This window comes from Tachyglossus aculeatus, chromosome 3 (assembly GCF_015852505.1).
Source record: "Tachyglossus aculeatus isolate mTacAcu1 chromosome 3, mTacAcu1.pri, whole genome shotgun sequence".
Taxonomy (NCBI): domain Eukaryota; kingdom Metazoa; phylum Chordata; class Mammalia; order Monotremata; family Tachyglossidae; genus Tachyglossus; species Tachyglossus aculeatus.
In genome coordinates, this window is record NC_052068.1 from 77935629 (window position 1) to 77943812 (window position 8184).

The 8184-nt window shown below is 46.2% G+C and overlaps 1 non-coding gene across 1 annotated transcript; it reads left to right on the forward strand.

Moving 5' to 3' along the window:
- The first annotated feature begins 2335 nt into the window (after nucleotides 1-2335).
- LOC119925987 lies at nucleotides 2336-2473 on the forward strand. The gene has a single exon (XR_005449907.1). It is a non-coding gene; the product is annotated as a small nucleolar RNA SNORA7 (small nucleolar RNA).
- The last annotated feature ends 5711 nt before the right edge of the window (nucleotides 2474-8184 follow it).

Genomic DNA, 8184 nt, shown 5'->3' on the forward strand with positions numbered 1-8184 from the left:
TAGAGCTGTTTTGTCCATCCAAATCCTTACTGATGGCATGTTCTAAACCAGAAGCCAGTTAAAGCAGGTGATAGCTATGATTCCTGAGGCAAATAGATCTGATAAGAACCTCAGAAATTAAAAAAAAGCATGTAAAAAGGTATTACAATGATTAGAGCTGAAAGAAAAAGAGTAGAGAAAGATGGGAAAATTATGAACACAGTCTGAAGCAAACAGAAGCATCTGCTAGGAATCGAACAATAAGAAAACTGTTTGTGGCCACAGTGGAAGCAGATATGCGAAGAGGTGATGGAAATGAGAAAGGAATTGGATAGAGAAGTGACATAGGGTAAAAGGGAAGGGAGAGAAAGGACAGAGAGAGAGAGGGGGGAAGAAAGAAAAAGGACTATGTTCATCCTCAAAGGCATTTAGGAGATGCTTAAGCAATCTAGAGAAAAAGCCAATATTCTTATTTTCATTGGAAGACATGACTCAAGTAATGTTTTGTATTTCCAGTAAAACTGTAGGAACCACCACAACTTCTGTGCCTCGGGGGAAGAATGATGAACATAATCACAGAACCACAAAGTGGATCTGGATTAGTAAGTGATCAGCTCTGCCAATTTCTGCTGGCACAGCTGCAGCAAATTCATTTTAATAAGAATAATGAAGTGGAAAGTTTCATCTAACTGAAATGCTGAGCTTTTAAGGGAAGAAGATCCCTAAATTCTGTACTAATTCCCACTATGGCTGCTTTTCAAGGTCAAGCTCATTGCTGGTGAAATATTAATACTAAGGTCTAGAAGTATGTGGTTTTTCTTTCCTAGTCTGCTTGTTTATGCTTTCATGACACTCTATTTTACTGCACCATCAACTCACTTGTCAGCTGCAGTTCACAGCTGCACTTTTTGAAAAGATTTTTCAGTGGGAAAAAAAAATCTATTTTTGACCTAAATCTTAAGCGGACAGAATAACCTTCATAGCAAACTAACATGAACCAATTTAGCTGTCTTCAGACAGATGGCACTAATCTTCCCTCAGCACTCTCTTCAAGTATCATGATTGACAGACTAAGCATCTACTTGATAGACTGCAAAGCCTTGCCCCACTCTGCCTCAAGACTCTGTTCTTTACCCTGCTGCCTCTTGGGCCCCAGAGAAGCCCCCAGAGAGGAGGAAGGCTGGCAGTGGAGTGGAGTTGGGGGTGTGCCATCCCTCAGTATGTCACCAAATCCTATCAGTTCTATCTTCTCAATATCTTTAAAATCTGCCCTTTCCTCTCCACCCAATCTACTGCCACACTGGTGCTGTGGTTTAAATCCTGCCTTGATTATTAATAATTGTGGCATCTGTAAAGCACTTACTATGTGCCAGGCACTGTACTAAAGTGCTGGGGTAGATAGTCTAGATAAAGTCCCTGTCCCACATGGAGCTCATAGTCTATGTAGTAGGAGAAACAGTGTGGCTCAGTGGAAAGAGCACGGACTTTAGAGTAAGAAGTCATGGGTTCAAATCCCAGCTCTGCCGACTGTCAGCTGTGTGACTTTGGGCAAGTCACTTAACTTCTCTGTGCCTCAGTTACCTCATCTGGAAAATGGGGATTAAAAAACGTGAGCCCCCCCATGGGACAACCTGATCATCTTGTAACTTTCCCAGCGCTTAGAACAGTGCTTTGCACATTGTAAGCACTTAACAAATACCATCATTATTAACAAGTTGCAATTGAGGAAACTGAGGCACTGAGAAGTTAAAGTAACTTGCCCAAGGTCACACAGCAGTCAAATGGTGGAGTGTGGATTAGAACTCAGGTCCTCTGGCCCCCAGGCCCATGCTTTATTAACTAGGCCATGCTGCTTGTTGAAGTACATGATGAAGTGCATAATGAAGTACAGCTTCATTATGTATTTGGTCCTGTTTCCCTTAGGCCCTTTGATATTCACTCCTCCTTCAGCACTTAAAACATATCCATCTATTATTTATTTTAATGTCTGTCTCCCCATCTAGTTTGTAAGATCCTTGTGGGCAGGGATCATCTGAACCTACTCTTTCGTAGCATTTAGTACAGTGATCAATAAAACCATTGATTGATTGATTAAATACTACTGATCGCCTTCACACAAAGAGATCAAATGGCTGGGGAAGGCTACCCTTGTCTTATTCCCAGATGAGAACAAAAGGGTTGCAGCAAAAACTGCCCAAAGGGTATCTCCTACACCACCAGGATCTGCTGAAAGACTAAAATCTGAATTTCAAATCAACATAATAGATACTCAGTAAATACTATAACTACTATGTTTAATAGACAAAGAGATGAGTAGATAAAATGTATCTAATTGTACATATCTATCTTTTGCTTTACCCTCTCAGGATCGCACCTGGATACTTTCCAGTACTCTACCAGTCTCGGCTACAGGAGGGAGAGTCAAGCAGAGGCCTACCCATTCCATTCCTAGCTTGGACAGTGGCTAGCAAGTGGAAGACAATCTGCTACAAGTCAAAACTCACCTGTGCTGTGCAGAAGTGGCACGGAGAGAGCCAAGGGTGGAGACTCAAGTTTACTGCGCAGAAGGAGGCAACGGTAAACCATTTCCATATTTTTACCAAGAAAACTCTACAGATATACTACCAGAAAGATTGCAGATGGAGGTGGGGCATTCTGGGGGAAATGTGTCCATGGAGTCGCTATGCGTCAAAAATGACTCGACAGCATAAGACAAGACCTTTTGTTTAGGAAGAATAGGTTATTGACAGCAAGGTCTTAGCCATATGGAGGCAGGCGTGACTGAAAGGACTGGTGTTCATTCAATTAATTCATTCAATCATATTTACTGAGAGCTTACTGTGTGCAGAGCATTGTACTAAGTGCTAGGGAGAGTACAATATAACAATAAACAGACACATTCCCTGCCCACAATGATCATACAGTTTAGAGGGATGTTTACAGTCTAGGGGAGCTATCTCTTCCACACTAAGCAATCAGAGATCATCCTTCCCCACTCTGACACACTTGCTATTCACTGCTCTTGGCTCTGTTTTTCAAATCCATCTCTTGGAATCACAATCTCCCTAAAGTCTCTGCTTGAGAACAACCCTCTCCTGAACGCCACAGGTCAGGCTGGTCTGGCGTGGTCTCCCAGTAGTCCCCAGCTTTATGATCAGGTGCTGTTTGTAGTAATAATAATAATCATGATATTTGTTAAGCGCTTACTACGTGCCAAGCACTGTTCTAAGCACTGGGGTAGATATAAGGTCATGAGATTGTCCCACGCGGGGCTCACAGTCTTAATCCCCATTTTGCAGGTGAGGGAACTGAGGCACAGAGAAGTGAAGTGATTTGCCCAAAGTAACACAGTAAAGTGGCAGAGCCAGGGTTAGAACCCACGTCCTCTAACTCCCAGGCCCATGCTCTTGCCACTAAAGCACGCTGCTTCTTTACCTCTATAGCAACAGAAGCTGAACGGCTCTGCTCACAAGTGCTTTAATGCTCACTAGGCCTTCACAGAGCCCTGATGAAGCCACAGACCTTGGAGACAGGAGCTCTGTTCCCTGCAGGAGTCGAGGAAGGGCAGAAACTACCAGAGACTCTGTAAAAGGTTTGGGTGCTCCAGGCCTGTGGGCCTACCTTCTTGAAGGGCCAGCGAACAGGTCTGTGGACCACCATAACAGTGTGACTGTTGAAGCAGTGTAGCTTAGTGGAAAGAGCATGGGCGTGGGAGTCAGGGGACGTGGGTTCTAATTCCAGCTCCGCCACTTGTCTGCTGTGTGACTTAGGTCAAGCCACTTAACTTCTCTGTGCCTCAGTTACCTCATCTGTAAACTGGAGGTTAAGACTGTGAGCACCACGTGGGACAACCTGATTACTTTATATCTACCCCAGAGCTTAGAACAGTGCTTGGCACATCAAAGCGCTTAACAAATACCATAATCATCATTATCATCATCATAACAGAGGCCCCATCCCATGTCTTTAGAGCATTCAGAATGCTGGGGAGGGTACCACCTCTCGCGTGAAGCAGTAAGGAGTCCCCCACTGAGAACTGTTTACTTACAACATTTGCTTGATGATTTTGTAACTTTTCTTTGTTCTGAACTTCACTTTCATTGGTCTATGTATCTGTCTAAATCATTTAAATCAGTAGCCTCTGGTGGTACTATGACTGCTTGAATCAACTTATGGATAGCACATAATTAAGAGCTTAATAGATAACCTTACTACTAAAGCTACTTTAAAATTCACAGTCCACGTTTCCTGCTGGGGTTGCCCCAGTTCAGCTCTCGGTCTAGCAGCTGCTTAGGTAACTGGTCATCAGCCATCTTATTCATAGAACAACCTTAATGAAGCTCTACCGAGATGAGCATGGCCTTAACTCTGGTGAACAGATGGCATTCCAGGCCCTCATTATCAGTGATATTGCCTTGCCATTTGAGGCTGAATCTAGCTTATGAATGGTCCAGGGGCACAAGCAAAGACCTGGGAAAGCGAAGACTTCAGTTCTGACCCTGGCCCTGGAAGAAGTTTGTAATGCCTTCAGGGGCTCGGCCATCAGTGGTGCCGATTTCTGACCAAAGAATCACCAAGGGCAGTACTCAAACAACATTTTCATGCAGAAGTGAGCCAAATAAAATAAAACCTTTGAGTTACTGGTGCACGAAGAATCAGCCACACAGAGAAGCAACGTGGCAGAAGTGAGCCAAACAAAATAAAATCTTTGAGTTATTGGTGCACAAAGAATCAGTCATACAGAGAAGCAGCATGGCTCAGTGGAAAAGAGCATGGGCTTTGGAGTCAGAGGTCATGGGTTCAAATCCAGGCTCCACCAATTGTCAGCTGTGTGACTTTGGGCAAGTCACTTTACTTCTCTGGGCCTCACTTACCTCATCTGTAAAATGGGGATTAAGACTGTGAGCCCCCCGTGGGATAACCTGATCACCTTGTAACTCCCCAGCGCTTAGAACACTTCTTTGCACAAAGTAAGCACTTAATAAATGCCATTTAAAAAAAATTTAAAACTCATACTAACTTTACTTCACTGTAACTCTAAACATGTTTAAAATGCCTTCACCCCCACCTTCCATGGCAGCAATTTTAAATGCTATTCTCCTTCTCTGCTGACTCTAAAGAGGAGCCAAGCCTCAGTGATCCTTGAGGAGGGCAGGGATCTCCCTCAGTGAAGAGGTGGGGCTACCCTCCCTGGGAAGACCAGGGCAAGCTTTCCCTGGTCTGAATCACACAAGGTGGCCTGTCGGAGTAGTTTGTGTCTAGACCTACCTGAGCCTGCCCACTGGATTCCCTCTCCTCTAACTCCAAGGTGGGAAAATAGGCCTATGGCCTTCTGTGAGTCAGCCTCCACCCACCTCAAGGAGGGCCCTGGCCCTAAAGCAGGCTGCCTATCGTCAACTCCCACTGCCTTGGTAGGCTGGAAGGACCCCAGGGATCCTGTGCCATTCCCTTTAGTCTTTAGGAAGGTTGAGGCAGTAGTGCCGCACATGGTAGAAAGTCTGTGCTTTATAGGGGTGCTCAGTGGGGGTGCCCCCTTAACTCAGGGCACTGGTTTTAAATGCCTTAACCCAACACCCCAGCTTTAGAGTCACAGTTGGTTCCAAAAAGAACCAGATATGCCTGGTTGACAGAGGTTGCTGACCCCTTAACTATGGCATTCTGTGAGGTGGACAGGCCCTGCAGAGATCCTGAAAAAATAGCCAGTAAAGAGCATCTGCTGGATTGATGATGCTATGGCACAGCATCAGCACAAATCGACGCAGTCAGTTTGGCTAGAAGAGGGCCCTGCATATTAAAATCCTTTGCAGATTGCAGTGTGCTGTTCTTCTGCCTGCCAACTTGCTGGTTGCATCCTCCCAGAGCGGCATAGAGGAAATGCTCTGACTTAAATTTCACTTCTTCCCTCTAATGCACCTTCCCCGGCTGTTCCTGCCACACTCCACACAGGCAGGAGAGGGCACCAATGTATTGTCCATTTCCTCAGCACAAACTGGCGCTTCCGCAGCCCTCTGCTCACCTCCCTTCCCATCCTCTGCATCTCTGATCCCATTCAATCATGCAATTTAATTTCCTGTGTGACACGGTCTCCTCAGATTTGGAGATAACTGCTGAGAAGAGTTTGAGGAATAAACTGATTCTAAGTTTGGGGTGGATAATAATAATAATGTTGATGGCATTTATTAAGCGCTTACTATGTGCAAAGCACTGTTCTAAGCACTGGGGAGGTTACAAAGTGATCAGGTTGTCCCACGGGGGGCTCACAGTCTTAATCCCCATTTTTAGATGAGGTAACTGAGTCACAGAGAAGTTAAGTGACTTGCCCGAAGTCACACAGCTGACAAGTGGCAGAGCCGGGATTTGAACCCATGACCTCTGGCTCCAAAGCCCATGCTCTTTCCACTGAGCCACACTGCTTCTGATGTTTTGATGGTGGTGGTAAGGAGAGGAGAAGAGAAATGAAAATAAATCTCAGTGGATTTATTTTCACATTTTATGAGCAAATATTAACAGTATCATTTATAATTTAAACATATAGAGGCTTGATAGTGAGGATTTGGGGGTTACAATTAACCTCAGCTTTTCTGGCCAAAGCATGGAGACAAGGTGGCAAGTCCTAGGGCTTGCTTCCTCAATGCTGCTTCCTACTCCTGATGACTGGAGGGACTGGCCTTCTGACAATCTCCAGCCACTGTCCACCTGCCTAAGCTTCAGGGCCCACCTGAGGCTGACCAGCCTAGCAGCAGGAGAAAGGAAGGAAGGGAGGGAAGAGAGGTAGAAAAGTCTGAAGTCATATGTCCATAATTCTCTCCACTTCAAAGATTTGCTTTCTTCACCCCCTACTGTCTAGCTTTCACTCTTCACGCCTACCAAGCTCCCATTATAAGTGCACCTCATTGTCTATTCTCCAGCCTCGGTACCCTTGTTCACACCCTTTCACCTGCCCATAACTCCTTCCCTCTACAAATCCACCAGACCATAACTTTCCTCAGCTTCAAAGCCCATCTCTTCCAGGAAGACTTGTTTTATTAATCCAGCACCCCAAGTCCTGTCAACCCAGCAGCCAGCTTTAGCACTTACCTGTAATCAATTATGCATCTATTTCACCTTGATATGATTCATTCATTCATTCAATCGTATTTATTGAGCACTTACTGTGTGCAGAGTACTGTACTAAGTGCTTGGGAAGTACAAGTTGGCAACATATAGAGATGGTCCCTACCCAATAACGGGCTTACAGTCTAGAAGAGGGAGACAGACAACAAAACAAAATATATTAACAAAATGAAATAAATAGAATAGTAAATATGTACAAGTAAAATAGAGTAATAAATCATCATCAATCGTATTTATTGAGCGCTTACTATGTGCAGAGCACTGTACTAAGTGCTTGGGAAGTACAAATTGGCAACATATAGAGACAGTCCCTACCCAACAGTGGGCTCACCGTCTAAAAGGGGGAAACAGAGAACAAAACCAAACATACTAACAAAATAAAATAAACAGAATAGATATGTACAAGTAAAATAAATAAAAATAGAGTAATAAATATGTACAAACATATATACATATATACAGGTGCTGTGGGGAAGGGAAGGAGGTAAGATGGGGGGGTGGAGAGGGGTACGAGGGGGAGAGGAAGGAAGGGGCTCAGTCTGGGAAGGCCTCCTGGAGGAGGTGAGCTCTCAGTAGGGCCTTGAAGGGAGGAAGAGAGCTAGCTTGGCGGATGGGCAGAGGGAGGGCATTCCAGGCCCGGGGGATGACGTGGGCCGGGGGTCGATGGCGTGACAGGCAAGAACGAGGTACGGTGAGGGCCAGGGAGGGCCAGGGAGGCAGAGGCAGGGGCAGACCGTCAGGGCCAGGGGGGCAGAGGCAGACGGTCAGGGCCAGGGAGGCAGGGGCAGGGGCAGACGGTCAGGGCCAGGGCGGCAGAGGGGCACGCGCAGACAGTCAGGGCCAGGGAGGCAGAGGGGCAGGGGCAGACGGTCAATGCCAGGGAGGCAGAGGCAAGGGAAGACGGTCAGGGCCAGGGAGGCAGGGGCAGATGCAGACAGTCAGGGCCAGGGGGGCAGAGGGACAGGGGCAGACTGTCAGGACCAGAGAGGCAGGGACAGGGGAAGACGGTCAGGGACAGGGAGGCAGGGGCAGACGGTCAGGGACAGGGGGGCAGAGGGGCAGGGGCACACGGTCAGAGCCAGGGAGGTAGAG